Source organism: Littorina saxatilis, linkage group LG1 (genome assembly GCF_037325665.1).
Source record: "Littorina saxatilis isolate snail1 linkage group LG1, US_GU_Lsax_2.0, whole genome shotgun sequence".
NCBI classification, from domain to species: Eukaryota; Metazoa; Mollusca; class Gastropoda; order Littorinimorpha; family Littorinidae; genus Littorina; species Littorina saxatilis.
The window spans coordinates 77,314,569-77,330,896 of record NC_090245.1 but is presented as its reverse complement, the minus strand read 5'-3'; the positions used below and the strand labels follow the sequence as shown (position 1 = coordinate 77,330,896).

Here is a 16,328-nt window from a genome sequence, read left to right as displayed (position 1 = left end):
ACACATACACACACACACACACACACACACACACACACACACACTGACACACACACACACACATTTGCGCGCGTGCGCAAGCACTCTCAAATAAAAAGAACAACAACAAGCAAAGTCTCCAGTCAGAACAAACGAACTCGAGGGTGGAAGACAAACAAGAAAACAATTAAAAATAAGATTTATCAAGACTGGAACATGTGAAGAGCACGGAGAAGTGCGTGTCAGTTTCAATTTCCACTTGCTCTTCGGGGATTTGAAATTTGTTTCTAAGTCTTTCCTCTTCTTTGTTTTTTTCGACACCCTATTGCATTTTTTATTTCCTGTGGTTTGTATTCTCTCACCAGATCGGTAAAACCTGTGCTCTGGATCACGACCGACATTGTGTGGAATTCGATTTGTGTGTATTGGTAGTAAAAAAAATAGGCAGTACATTTTGCACTGAGGTTATTGAGAGGGACTGAGAGAAATAAACTTGTCTCCTTGTTTTTGTTCTGCTGTTCTGTTTTACGGTCGTAAGCGTCGGTGAATGAGTGAGTGTGTGTGGTTTTTTTTGTGTGTGCAGCCTACCACTTTCAACAAACCAATGACGTTGACAGCAGGATATGTAAAATGCACCCCACAAATGCGGATGTCGTAAATAGAGAATACTACATGGCTTGCTGTGTCGTACCAGATTTACACGATTTTTTAAAAAAAATATTGAACTGCGAGCGAAAGCGAGCTGTTCACTATTTGAAAAAGCAACGAGTGTAAATCTGGTACGATACAGCAAGCCATGTAGTATTCTGTTTATCCTACATACTGTACTTACGTGTATTTTACTGAAAATGTCCTGCAGTCGAGGCAGCTAAATTGAAGACGCTTGTTTTGGAACCTCGATCTCTTCTAAAGCCTCGTGCAATCTATTACGTCAAAGCAAAGAAACGTCACTCTGAAAGTGTGGCGTGACGTGTTAGTTCTAAAGATTCAGCGAGCGCAATTTTTGTTTCTATAATGACGTTTGTCTCGGTGACTTTGGCATCATAAGCCGTGGAAAAACAGGTCCCTGCCAGACTTGCTTGACATGACCTCATTTACATGATATACACACGTGTGATTTGAACGATTATTATCTCACGGGTGTCTCTCTCACGTATGTAGGATAAATACTCTTTAACACTTCGTGCAAAAGGGCACGTGCTTAAGAATTCGGGTCAGCCGGCGACAAGCAAATAACTTTTTTTTTATTACATACATTCCGTTTGTTCCCTGCCCTTTTCTGAAACCAGACAATCATAGACGTAATTCATGATTTGTTTCACTTACGAATGAGAATCACCGTTGTTGGCATTCTTTCTTTCCTACATCTTTTGTGGACTAACCCCATCCGCCCCCCCCCCCAACCCACGGTGTGGTGGTGGTGGTTTTGTGTGTGTGTGAGTGTGTGTGTGTGTGTGTGTGTGTGTGTGTGCTTGCGAGTGTGTGTGTGTGTGTGTGTGCGCCAGTGCCGCGTGCGTTGTGCGGGTGCATGCGTGCTGCGTGCGTGTGTGCATGCATGAGTGCGCGCGTCTGTGTGTATGTACACTACGCTCTTTATGCCAGCAATGAGTGATGGATGCACTTTCATAATAAACAACACAGGGCTAATTAGTGTAATTATGCCTGGGGAACGTGTATGCTGCCAGGAGCCTGAAAGCGAAAGCTGTTGTGTCAGGGCTGCAACCAGCTTGTTACAACTGTGTCGATCACTGACAAGAAGATGTATTACACGAGTGTAATGACAGAGGGAACTAATCAGACGGTAAACGAGAGTTACGCGGAGCTGCCCCCTTGCCATAACTCGGACTTACCGTTGTTGTCTATTTTTAGAAGACTTACTACTTTGATAGTAGAGCTTGTCCGCATCAAGCGCTCCGCCTCACGTCGTTATGGTTATAATTCCACGGGCTGGTTGTCAGAATAGACTCGGGTCGATTCCTGCGACTCTCTCATCGATCAATTTGTTACAAGTCCGATGAACATGGGTTTTTTGTTTGTGCTTGCATATATTGGACTATAGAATGTGAAAAAAACGAGCTTGGAACACGTCTAGGTTTACTAATCAGGGGGGGGGGGGGGGGGGGGTAGCTCAGTCGGTAGCGCGCTGGATTTCCAGTTGACCGCTGTCAGCGTGAGTTCGTCCCCACGTTCGGCGAGAGATTTATTTCTCAGAGTCAACTTTGTGTGCAGACTCTCCTCGGTGTCCGAACACCCCCGTGTGTACACGCAAGCACAAGACCAAGTGCGCACGAAAAAGATCCTGTAATCCATGTCAGAGTTCGGTGGGTTATAGAAACACAAAAATACCCAGCATGCTTCCTCCGAAAACGGCGTATGGCTGCCTAAATGGCGGGGTAAAAAACGGTCATACACGTAAAATTCCACTCGTGCAAAAAACACGAGTGTACGTGGGAGTTTCAGCCCACGAACGCAGAAGAAGAAGACTAATCAGGGGTGCTACTTCTCACCGTCCGAAGTACAGATAGACAAACAGCCCGACAGACCGACTGACAGACAGACAGAGACATGTTCACGGTATATCGTCGTATATGTCTGTGTATATCCAGTAAACAGATCCGTTAGTCAGCCTTAAAGCTTTCTCAATACCATGTAATGTATCTCTGACCCCAATAACCCCCCCCCCCTACCCTCACACCCCCCCGTGACACCGTCCCTGCCCTATCTGCCAATCCCAACACTTTTATTCAAGTCAAGAGCTAAAAGGCACCGCACCATCCCGTGTAGAAAGCAGATTCGTAAACCACCACATATCCGCTCAAGCCGTTTAAAGGTATTGAACTTGTCAAATCCAGGTGCACGGAGCCCCTGGGGCTTTTAGTCATACCTCAGGCAGCTATCCGTTAGAAGAACTACCAAGTTTCATTGACTTGCACCCAAAGAGTCAAGAACTGCGATTTTTTTACGAATTGATTTCGTACTCGGACCCGGCTGGTCTTGACCTATTTTGGATCTAAATTTAGATCAGGTAGATCACCACATCATGCACAAACAGACACGTCACTAGCAAACTAAAATGTCAGACGTCATCATGAGTTTGTGTAAAACAAAATGGAGGCCGGAATCACTCAGTTGAATCGAACTCCGACCAAACACCACGTAATAACTAAGCTAATTTATGTACTCGCGTAATAACTAGGCTAATTTATGCACTCGCGTGAACAAGAAACTGTCGAGCTTCACAGATGTCGTCGTTGGGTAGTTTTGGGTTTGTTTTACTACCATAGGAGGATTTTTGAACTGTAAATTCACTCAGCTGCAACAAAAACGCAAAACGAAGGCTGTGAGCTGCACTGTGCCTTTAAGGGCACTCCTCCCCGCCGGTATAAACTGTTCGTTTCATCGTCTTAGGTATAGCCAGGCTTTCACATGGGATGAGACCATCCCTACACTTGGTCACATACACGAGAAGGATTCAGTGTGAATTTAAATCAAGTTACTGAACTTGTCACTTCCAGGTGCTCAGAGTTCTTATGGCTTTCAGTCATGCCTCAGGCAGCTATCCGTTTGAAAAAAACACCAAAACAAGTTTCATTGACTTTCATGCAAGGAGTGAAAAACTGCAAATTCTTAACGCAATAATTTTGAACATTCTCCGGGCAGGAAAGCGTGGCCCTCGATCAGGCTCACATCAGGTCTCGCACGTGAACTAATTAATTAGCCTATATTAGTTTGGGCGAGAGGGAAAATTCTTTCTATTTTGGGTACTTTACGAAAAGACATTGTTTTTAATTACGTAAGAAAAATGGTAAAAGGTGGTATGTGGGTCCATTTTGGCATACCGCACACAGCCTTCAGCCCCAGAACGTTATCACGGGAAATGTTAATGACATTTTAGCGGAAGATGCGAACTGACAAACCACATAAAAGTTTCGTTTGGCTGGCAACACTAAAGGTAGGCCCTATGTGTAGTCATCTGTGAGATAGTTGTGTAAAGCTTTTGACTATTTTTATCGTAATCTGCGACAAAAATGCAAATCGTTGCTTCAGCAATGCTGTGACTCCTGCACTGCATCATTAATCCGGTATAGGAGCATCCGTCCACTAGATTTCACACATACCCGGCAAAAGCAACAGCGTGGCTGCTCCCTTTATTTGCAGGGTGGGAAGAATCCTTTACAAAATTAATTCGGTAAGTTCAAGATACTCATGTGAACGTGCAAAATGAAGTCATAAAAAAACCATTCTGCAGAGAAAACAGCCAAGACGTTGATGTCTTGGTATCAGTCCACGTGGAGGGATGCCCCTATCCCATGCGAAATAGCGGAAAGATCTGTGATGGCTTTTACACCACCGTTTGGACGGGAAGGCATGCAGCTTTAAACTGCAGTTGAACTTTGCATAATATATGCAATAAGGTGCACAGTAGGCCTACAAAGCCACATTCGTACAAGCATACATACCTCTTGTGAGGGCGTTGCATTTGTGCCAATCCCATGTCGTCTTTGGAAGTGAACAGCTATTTTAACACCTATCAGGCGTACGCGTGAAGCTGGGGTCAGTCAGTATACGTTGTCAGTGAGGGCAGGCAAGTGCATTATAAAACAAAAGTTAAATGATATCGATAGACTTGTGGCGAAGAAGAGACATCTTGAAACTTCTTAACTCCATTTTAAGACTCCCTCTCTTTAGATACCTGAATTTCCCCGTTATTATGAGGCCTTAAAAAGAGGTAACACTGTATAACTTTCTCTTTGACTTTCTCCGTGTATTTAAAAGTTGCCAAGTTGTGCATATTATGATTTTTTTCGTCAATTTGTAATTGGTCCCTTCCGTTTTTGTCACTTTGATTTTGGGGGTACCCTTATTTGAGCGGCGATCACGTGATCCCTGTTAAAAAAATCTTTGACCCGAAAGGTGTGCCAGATAGTCAAGTGAACGGCCTTAAATGGCAAAGAAAGTTTAAGTGAAATGACACGGAAATTAATGCTTTAATTGGGAATCGAAATTTGTCGCAAGAAGTACAAGGCAAAAAGCCAGCAATGATAAATGAATAGTAATATATGAATGGATGTAATAAATCAGTTCAGAAATAAAAATATTAATTGATTCATGATTTTAAGGATAACAGAGATGGTACAATCGTAGCACAAAAAGCCAACAATGACAAATAAATGTTAAAAAAAGTAAAATTTAGCGGCAAACAAATATTTTCGCAGTTTTCCACCACAAATTCACGAGAAGGTCAGAGCACAAAATATAACAAGGATTGCTTTGGGCAATGCATTGCACTAACAAAATGGTAACGTCGGATTTTATAGTCTGTGTTTTTTCAGCGTGTTGTAACCAAATGCCACGTATCAACGGAGAATGCAACAGACCGTTAAACGCAACGCTATAACAGTCTATAGCAGTCATTCTTGTAATACATACAACGGAACACACGGACCGTGAAATGATTAATACGACATATTTAGATACGTACGTGTCTATAATTTTGTGGCGGCAAGGTGTGAATTAGCAGTTTAAGCAGGCGTGAAAGTGTGTGTGTGTGTGTGTGTGTGTGTGTGTGTGTGTGTGTGTGTGTGTGTGTGTGTGTGTGTGTGTGTGCAATAAGTGAGAAAAAAAACCTCTGCATCCTTCTGCACTCAATCTGTATCTAATATTCTTTATTATAAATTTTTTCTTCTCAACAAAAAAGCCACGATATAAAAGCCACGATATAAAAGCCAGCCAGCCAGCCAGCCAGCCACACACACACACACACACACACACACACACACACACACACACACATACACACACGCAGGTTGTAATCGAGCAGGCACATATATTAGATGACTTTTTTCGGGGGTATTTACATGACGTACTATATACATAATGCCCATTCGGGAACTAAAATTAAACACACACAAGTTCCCACCTAGATGACAATTCCAACAACATTAGCAACAGACCCCATTTCACCAGATCATCCCAACCCCGCCGCTATCCAATAAACATTCCTTCTCAGCGAACATGAACCACCACATGGTCCATTCCTTAACGTGGTGTGGTGGTTTGCGTGTCTCGGTGACCCTAAGAGCTATGCCAGCGGGAGTGTAAACTCCTGGAAGGGCTTCCCAAGCTGGACAGGTCGAAAGGTAGAGGCCAGACTAATATGGACCAACCTTGTGCTCACAGGGCAGGTCCTTGGGCCATGAGCTAAGGGTGAGGTAACCCTGACAGAAACCTCGAGTGCTGAAGACGTATGTGTTGGGCCGCACGGCGCACTCCAACAAACCACAACACTACGCATCAACTGCCATTATGACACTTGGAGACAGAATTGACAGTAATGGTGCTCGCCCTGTGAGGATCCACCAGGCAGGTGCAGCGCCGGGCTCCGCGCCTCAAAGGAGTCCACCCTCAGCTACTGGAGGTCCCTTCATCTCGTCTTGTGGAGCCAGGGGACGAGAAAGGAAAGCGACTGGCCGGAAAAACAGCCGAGCCAAGGACAACCCCACTATTAACATCATGCATTGGAATGCAGAGGGGGTATCCAATAAGAAGGAAGAATTAGAGCACTTCCTCTATGAAAACAGCATCAACATCTGCTGCATTCAGGAAACACACCTGCAAGAAGGGAAGCCCTTTAAGATCCGAGGGTACCAGGTGTTCAGGAGAGACCGACAAGGGAGGAAGAAAGGAGGAGTGATGACTCTGGTCAGGAACAACATAAATGCCAGTGAAACCAACAGATACATGGAAGAAGCAGAGTACATAGAAGTCAAGATAACGACCAATGACAGCAAGATGAACATCGTCAACTACTACTGCCCCAACGACAAGATGCTGTCGCTTGACACAATCCAGGTCCCTGACAGCGGCTTCCTCATCGCTGGAGACTTTAACAGCCAGTCCCAGAGTTGGGGATATAAAACACTAGACAGGCGAGGAGAAGACATTGAATCTTGGCAGGACGACAACCACCTGATCCTTGTCAACGACCCCACAGATCCGTCTACCTTCTACTCGCGCCGCTGGCACTCAACAACAACACCATACCTGGCATTGTGCACGGATGACATCCACAAAACCATCTCAAGAAAAGTGGATGAACAGCTGGGTGGAAGCGACCATCGCCCAGTTCTCCTTACCATCAGTAGAGACTCAGCATCTGAGCATCCACAACACCCGAGATGGAACTACAAAAAGGCAAAGTGGGGACTGTTCAACATACGAACAAATGAGCTGACCAGAGCCATAGAAACAGAGGGGAGAAACATCAACAACGTGATAAAGGAGTTCAATGCTAGCATAATCCAGGCAGCCAAGGACAGCATCCCACGTGGAGTGAGGAAGGACTACATCCCATACTGGTCCGATGAGCTGCAGAAGACGCACGATGCACTCACAAGAATGAGAGAAGAGGCAGAGACGAACCCTAGCCAGGAGAACAACATCAAACTCCAAGAAAGCAAAGCAAAACATCTGAAGACAAAGCTAGAGTGCAAGAGAAGAGGCTGGAGAGAAAAGACGGCAGGGCTGAATATGGAAAAAGACACAACAAAGCTCTGGAAACTTACAAGAGCACTGAATGAAGAGGGCAACAAGGGACAGAAGATCACCCTGGAGGAGGAAGGAAGAACACTCACTGGAAAAGCCGCTGCCAATGCTTTCGCCCAAGCATATCGGGGAGAAAGCGACACCACCATACCCCTGCCTCTACAAAAGGAAGTCAGAACAGAAATTAGAGAAAGAACAGAAAGAAACGTACAGGATGCCATGCAACAAGACATCACCATGGCCGAGCTGAAGAATGCCATCAAGAAGCTCAAAAAGAAGAAGTCTCCAGGTCCAGACAACATTACGAATGAGATGTTGCAACACATAGGCAACTCGGCCCTCCAGAAACTACTGGGCATCTTCAACCTCAGCTGGAGACAGGGACAGGTACCTCAGTGCTGGAAGGAAGCCAGGATGATCCCAGTTTTAAAGAAAGGGAAAAACAAGACCAAAACCCTGAGCTACCGACCCATCAGCCTGACAAGCTGCGTATGCAAAACCATGGAGCGCATTGTCAACCAGCGCCTGCAGCTGTACCTGGAATCGGAAAGCATCATCGTCCCAGAACAAGCCGGCTTCCGACAGCACAGAAGTACGGAGGACCAGACAACACACCTTAGCCAGGTCATAGAGGATGCTTACCAGGCCCAGAAAGTCACCCTGGCCACCTTCATTGACCTGCAGAAGGCCTTCGACAAGGTCTGGAAAGATGGACTCCTTGTGAAGCTCCTACGTTCCGGCGTCAAAGGCAACATGTACCAGTGGACCAAGTCGTACCTGCACAACCGAAAGGCCAGAGTGCTGGTGGACGGTCACTGTGGCCGAAAGGTGCTACTACGCCAAGGAGTTCCACAGGGAGGAGTACTCTCCCCCACGCTATTCATACTCTTCATTAACGACCTGGTACCAGAGTTGCCCAAAGGAGTCCAAGCGGCACTGTATGCTGATGACCTTGTTCTCTGGTGCTCGGAAGAGTATGCAACCACAGCAACCTAAAGGATGCAACTTGCCCTAGAAAAGGTTGCAGCGTGGGCGGAAGACTGGTGTGTGACCATCAACAGGGAGAAGACCACTGCCACTCTCTTCACACTCTCTGCCAAAGCGACACCTGGCAAACTGACCTTGGGGGACACACCCCTGAAATTTGAAGACCAGCAAACATACCTGGGGGTCACCTATGACAAGCGCATGACCTGGAAACAACACATCATGAATGCAGAGGGAAAGGCCAGGAGAAAACTAAACATCATGCGGAAGCTGGCAGGATCACACTGGGGTGCAAACGAGAAGATCCTGAAAACAGTCTACCTGGGGACTGTACGACCGCACCTCGAGTACGGATCAAGCTCTTGGGCAACAGCAGCCAAGACACACCAGCAGGCCCTAGACAAAGTACAGAACCAAGCGCTGAGAATCATCACGGGCGCAATGAAATCAACACCCATACAGAAGATGGAACAGGTGACTGGCATTCCTCCACTGAGCAAAAGGCGAGACTGCAAAACAATGGTACAAGCCACCAAGTACCAGTGCACTCATGACCATCCAATGAGTGACAGACTCAAGAAGATGTCCTTAGGCAGGCTGAAAAGATCAAGCTTCGCTCTGGAGGCAAGGGCTTTGCAGAAGAAACATCAGACAGAGATGCCAGAGCTAGTGGAGCCACCATCTTTCTCCCTTGACGCCCCACCCTGGGAAGACAGACAAGGAAACCTGGACATACAGACCAGTGTCCCCTACCTCACAACAAAGGACGAGCAGAGCAATGCGACGAAAAAAGCCCTGACTCTTGCCATGCTTGAAGAAAGGTACCCCCAAGAAGCATGGATACGGGTGTATACTGATGGGTCAGCCACAGAGGCCGTCAAAAATGGAGGAGCGGGGGTGTATGTCCAGTACCCCAGTGGAGAGAGGCAAGCAGAGGCTATACCAACAGGCCTCCACTGTACAAACTACAGAGCTGAGGTACAAGCACTGATCCATGCAGCATACACCATCAACGACAGAGTCAACCATGACAACCAGGTGGTCTTCCTGACTGACGCTCTGTCAGTACTACAAGCAATGACCAGTAGCAAACTGCCTCAGCTGGAACACGCTCTACACAACATCAAGAGCCTGAGGACAGTACTGTGGTGTACAAGGAAACGAAGAGGCGGACAGGATGGCAAAGCTGGGTGCAGAAGATGAGCAAGAGAACAACCCTGTGAGCCTGACAGAGATGAAGACCATCATTAAGTCTCTGCACAGGACGCCCCAGCCACAGGACAGCTACCACCTGCTATCCAGACCACAGCAGGTGGTCATCTTCCGCCTGAGAACGGGACACAACAGACTTAACCAGCATCTCCACGGGAAGCTGCATGTTGTGCCCTCCCCCATGTGTTCTTGTGGAGAAGCAGAGCAGGACACGGCCCACATCCTACGAGACTGTAGGAACCACCAGGTGCTGAGAGAGGAAATCTGGCCATTGCCGGAGTCCCTGCACAACAAGCTGTACGGGCCAGTGGCTGCGCTGCAGAGGACCACTAATTATATCTCAAGATCTGGACTCCAAGTGTGATCGGCGATCGAAAAGAAGAAGAAGAAGCGAACATGAACACAACCAAATACAAATCGCTTTTTGTACTCTCATTTGACTGAGAAAACGCACCAGCACCCATTCACTCACGAGAAAAAAAAAACATTAAAAAAGAACAGAGCCACACACATTTAGCAACAATATCCTATCCGTAAAATATAGACTGGAATGACAACAGTAACACCATCACCACCACCACCCCCCCCCCCCGCCCCCCTAAAAAAGATGATAACTGTTGTTTTACGCCCTCACGGTGAAACCATTAGGGGCATGTTCCCGGGTGCTGCCCCGAGAGGATATACCCAGTTGTATGCGTGTTTAGGTTGAGCCTATCTTGCACTTATAGCAGAATGACCGAGGTCTGTTACGTACCACTGAGGTGACACGGGGGTGGGACATGGATACCGTCTCTGAGTCTGCACACAAAGTTGACCCGTCCCGGCCTGGAATCGAACCCGTGACACTAAGATCACAAGTCCAGTGCTCTACCACCTGAGCCCCCCCCCCCTCCCCTCCCTCCCAACCGACAAAACCCCGTCAATTATGTAGCTCCCGGAACTGTGGGAAGTGTTGGACGTTTGACCCTCAAGTGCTTTTTTGAACACAGGTGTGATATAATTGTGATCGTCAGCTCTGCTCATGTTTGCGTATTTGAGTTCTTCCAGCGAGTCGTAGCCCGGACGTTCGTAGATGACGTCATAAACAGGCTCGTCAGCGGCGTTTGTGACGTCAGTGCCGTAGCTGTTGGGAGACATTGCGTCTGTGTAGGGGTAGCTCTCTGTCTTCGATGCTTCCGGTTTTTCTGCAAGGTAAATGGGATTTTAACCAGGGTCATGAATCGCGAACAAATTAAAATGCGGTATAAGTTTGAATCAGCGCATAATGTTTGCTAATAATCGACCAACTTACCGACCGACTGAAGTATCAGCTTTCATACCGACCATGAACGTAACACGTAAAAAGAGAGCAGGGAACAGACCAACCAGTACAGTATATCAACCAAACAAACAAAAACATCGGAGCAACCATCAAGTATAATCAGCCAACTAGCTACAGATGGCTGAGCGGATAGAACATGAAAACAAAATCTCATAGAGCTCCGAACTTGGAAAGAACATTAAAAGTCAGCTGAAGTAAATGTACACCAAATGTGAAGTAGGGGAAGGGCGCCTAATATGGACCGGCTCCTAATATGGACCGGCTCCTAATATGGACCGGCTCCTAATAGGCTAATATGGAGGACCACCTCCGGTTCTGACAAACTAACGGTGCTAGAGCGCTCTTCTTCTTCTTCTTCTGCGTTCGTGGGCTGAAACTCCCACGTACACTCGTGTTTTTTGCACGAGTGGAATTTTACGTGTATGACCGTTTTTTACCCCGCCATTTAGGCAGCCATACGCCGTTTTCGGAGGAAGCATGCTGGGTATTTTCGTGTTTCTATAACCCACCGAACTCTGACATGGATTACAGGATCTTTTTCGTGCGCACTTGGTCTTGTGCTTGCGTGTACACACGGGGGGTGTTCGGACACCGAGGAGAGTCTGCACACAAAGTTGACTCTGAGAAATAAATCTCTCGCCGAACGTGGGGACGAACTCACGCTGACAGCGGCCAACTGGATACAAATCCAGCGCGCTACCCACTGAGCTACATCCCCGCCCGCTAGAGCGCTCAAAATAATTCCTTTCGCCACATTTACCTTCTCTGGACGTGTCAAAACAGTTGCGGGCGCACAAACCACAAAACCCCTTTAGCACACGAAATTTGACGCTTAAAACGGTGATCACAATATTAGGTTATTCACTTTCAAATTAAATTAATGATGTTGGTGGTACTGGTTTGTTGTTGCTGTTGTTGTTGTTGTTGTTGAGTGTTTATGTTGCTGTGTATTTCTTATTTTCCCGTGGGGTGTTTTTGGGGGGGGTTGGGTGGAGGTGGGGGTGATTGTGGTTGGGGGGTGTCAGCCCGCACAACGTACCATTTCGTGTGTAGACCACAGCAGCTGTCGGGGGCGAACGGGGCAATGGCCTTTCCTCCGTGCCACGTCTTCGTCGGTACCTGTGACAGAGCACTTGACATATATAACTCTGTCATTATCTCAGACACATGCACAGAGGTGAGCTGTAGTGTTGGCTGTCACACACACAGAGGGACAGACCAGCGAATAGGCCGACAGGCAGAGAATAACAGGCACACACATCTGTACACACACGAAAAACATAGAGACACTAGCCCTTTTGACACTGTTAAACCGGATACAGAAAACACTGACGGACAAATAGAAGCGATCCCAGAGAGGCAAGACATAGAAACACCGGATTGACGGACAGACACACAAACAGACAGGCATACTGCAGGAGAATGCAAACCATAGCAAGGCTGGATTGACGGACAGACACACAAACAGACAGGCATACTGCAGGAGCATGCAAACCATAGCAAGGCTGGATTGACGGACAGACACACAAACAGACAGGCATACTGCAGGAGCATGCAAACCATAGCAAGGCTGGATTGACGGACAGACACACAAACAGACAGGCATACTGCAGGAGCATGCAAACCATAGCAAAGCTGGATTGACGGACAGACACACAAACAGACAGGCATACTGCAGGAGCATGCAAACCATAGCAAGGCTGGATTGACGGACAGACACACAAACAGACAGGCATACTGCAGGAGAATGCAAACCATAGCAAGGCTGGATTGACGGACAGACACACAAACAGACAGGCATACTGCAGGAGAATGCAAACCATAGCAAGGCTCGATTGACGGACAGACAAACAAACAGACAGGCATACAGCAAGAGAATGCACAGCCTAGCAAATCTGTGACACACAGGCACGTAGACAGACAATCAGTCAAGCCAAACCAACCAGCCACGCATCTAGCCACTAATTCACCCATCCAACCTGCCTTACTACCATCCAGTCAGGTAGCCAGCCATCCGACTATCGACCCACCCACACACCCATCCACCGATCCATCCACCCATCTAGCTAACTAGCCGTTCAACAATCCAGTCAGGCAGCCAGCCATCCAACCATCCATACACTCACCGACCCAAAGATCCAGCCAGCCAGCCTTGAAATCATCCCCACCCCATCCATCCACTCATCCACAAAACCACACATCCACCAACCCATTCACAAACCCAGACATCTATCAACCTACCCACTCCTTCATGTCAACCAGCCTTGCAACCATCCATTGAGACAGCAAGCTACTGCCTACCTATCCATCCAGTAATCCATTCATCCTCCCATCCCTCCCTTTCTCCATCCATTCATCCATCCGTCCGTCCATCCATTCATTCATCCATCCATCCATCAATCCAGTAGTAAGACGGCAACATATGAACCGATAAATGAAAAATAAGTAATGCGCCGTTTTATTAACTCTACTCACCAGATAAAAAAGACGACGCCAACTACTGCGACAACAACAAGTACACCAACAACTGCACCCGCCACCACACCACCGTTGCCACCGTCGTCGTCGTCGTTGCTTTCTTCGTTCGTTGCTGTCGCGTTGGTGGTAGTGATAGGTATGGTAGTTGCGTCTGAAATTTCAAACCACTGTGAATTAGGGTTGGAACATGTGTGTGTGTGTGTGTGTGTGTGTGTGTATGTGTCTGTATGTGTCTGTGTCTGAGCCTGTCTGTGAATGTGTGTGGGCGCGCGCAAGCATGATGGAGAACAATAATTATGTTAGAGGTGGTTTGGGTGTGTTTAACACAATTTGAGCATTGGAAGCAAACGATGAACGAGTACATGTTTTATGCGCGTTTATCACTCGCAATAAAGATAAGCAACGAAGCACTGATCTAATATGGAATATTTTCAGATCAGTGCAACGAAGGGACGTAAGCGCAGTCATCCGCGTACCTTTCACCGCGGTCATACGTCAAGAGCGCTTATGTCCCTTTTGTTATAATGACTTGTTCTGAGCGAAATTCGCAACTGATCCTCATCATCATCATCCAGGGGCGGATCAGTTGCCTTGTAAGGGGGGGTGCACTTTGAATCGAAAGTGAATGTGATGGGCGCGAAGCGCATGAATTTGCTAGGGGGGTCCGGGGGCATGCCCCCCCGGAAATATTTTTTTGCCTAAAGAAGCAAAATGGTGCCATCTGAACATATAAAATGGTCATAGAATCAGCTTTCCAAATTTTTTATTTTTTTTTGCTGGAGGGGGGGTGCACCTGCACCCTGTGCACCCCACCCTCGTCCGCCCCTGTGACTGACATCATCATCATCATCATCATCATCATCAATTCCCTAAGATCATATACTGTTCAAAAAAAGAAACGCATTGTTGCTACTTGCCAAATTTGTTTTATTTTTCAAAAAAATTAACAGAAAATCCAATATTTAGATTATTTGTTTGAAATTTGGTATGGACACAGTTGAATGCACACACAGTTCATTTGCATCTTCAAATCAATCAGTCAATCAATACGATTGGGTGCCGAGGCTGTCAAGTCAGTAGGGGGTGTGACTGCCTTGAGCAGCAACAACTGCCCGGCACCTTCTGGGCATGGACTGGATCAGATGCCGGATATCTTGCTGTGGGATGGTGTCCCACTCCTCCTGAAGTGCCTGCAATAGATCGCGGTGATTTGCCGGCGCTTCTTCTGGCCTGCGCACACGTCTGTCCAATTCATCCCAGAGGTGTTCTATCGGGTTCATGTCTGGCGACATGGATGGCCAGGGAAGCACCTGGACATGGTGGTCGGTGAGGAACTGGGTGGTGAGTCGTGCTGTGTGCGGGCGAGCGTTGTCCTGCTGGAATATGGCATCCTGGTCAGCCAGAAGAGGAAGGGCGTGTGGGCGCAGAATTTCCTCCACGTATCGCTGGGCAGTTATGCGCCCTTGGACGTGCACCAGGGTGCTCCTTCCAGCGGTATTGATCGCCCCCCACACCATGACGCCTCCACCACCATGAACGGGTGCCTCATCCACACAGTTGGGCGCGTAACGTTCGTTTACTCTCCGGTAGACCCTCCTCCGACCATCATGTCGCTGGAGCAGGAAGTAGGACTCGTCGCTGAACCACACGTGCCTCCAGTGATTCCGGACGGTCCAGCGAAGGTTCTGGCGATGGCGGCGGGTGAGGACAGCTCCTCTGTGAGGTCTGCGAGCTCTCAAACCAGCTTCATGCAGGCGGTTCCGCACGGTCTGGTCCGATAATCGGTGTGGCCCGGGGAGAGCCTGGACAGAAGATGAGGCCGACAGGAAACGATTCCGGAGGTGGCGGAGCCGTATGAAGCGGTCGTGAGCAGCAGTTGTCGCCCTTGGTCTTCCCGCTCGTGGCAAGTCAGCAACGGAGCCAGTGGCTTGAAACCTGACCCACAGTCAACTGATGGTGCTCTGGGACACGTGGAAGTGCCTGGCGATTGCACTTTGACTTTGGCCTGCTTGTAAACGACCCAATGCAATTTGGCGGTCTTCTCTGCTCAATCGGGCCATCTTTCGTCGCTGAATTGTCGTCTGATTTCTTTGTGGCGAACAATCCGCTTTTATGGGTTTTGGAAGACATGGTGAGAGCTCAATATTCCCCGAGTTTCACGAGATTACACTGAAGCATGACGAGTGGTCATGCCAAATGAGCAATTTTGACATTGTAGCCACTGATAACGCATGCGTCACGTGCAGAGCTCACTTGTGGCAATGGACGAAAGGTCGACGACTCGATAAACATTTTCTGCAGTTTGGTGGATATCCTTGTAGCCATATAACTAAATTATCCAAATATTACAAGCTATGCGTTTCTTATTTTGAACAGTATACATAACATTTGTAGGGGATCTGAGATCATACATGAAAGGGTGGGGACTGACGGGGGAAGGAAAGAATTAAGGTTGCGGGGGTGGGCCGGTAGGGGCAGAAAATCGTAATTATTTAATTCAGTTGTTCACACTTACCAACAAGGTGCTGACATAAGGGAGGTAGGAAGCCCTCGTCACAACCGTTGAACCGTTGGGGCATTGCCCCGTGTTCTTGTCGCAGACTGCATCGTTCAGACAGTGTCCGCACTCATCACCGCATGTATCTCCGTACCAACCGTACACACATCCTGAACACATTATAAATACCTTTTTGTTCTGCTTTTTACATTTAGTCAAGTTTTGACTAAATGTTTTAACATAGAGGGGGAATCGAGACGAGGGTCGTGGTGTATATATATGTGTGTGTGTGTGTGTGTGTGTGTGTAG

General features: G+C 47.5%; 1 long non-coding RNA gene across 1 annotated transcript; it reads right to left on the bottom strand.

Annotated features, from left to right (window-relative positions):
* Positions 1-10,638: 10,638 nt before the first annotated feature.
* Positions 10,639-13,754, bottom strand: LOC138980142 (uncharacterized). The gene is made up of 3 exons (XR_011460249.1): positions 13,520-13,754; positions 12,084-12,163; positions 10,639-10,907 (listed from the first exon to the last, which is right to left on the bottom strand). It is a non-coding gene; the product is annotated as an uncharacterized lncRNA (long non-coding RNA).
* Positions 13,755-16,328: the final 2,574 nt, after the last annotated feature.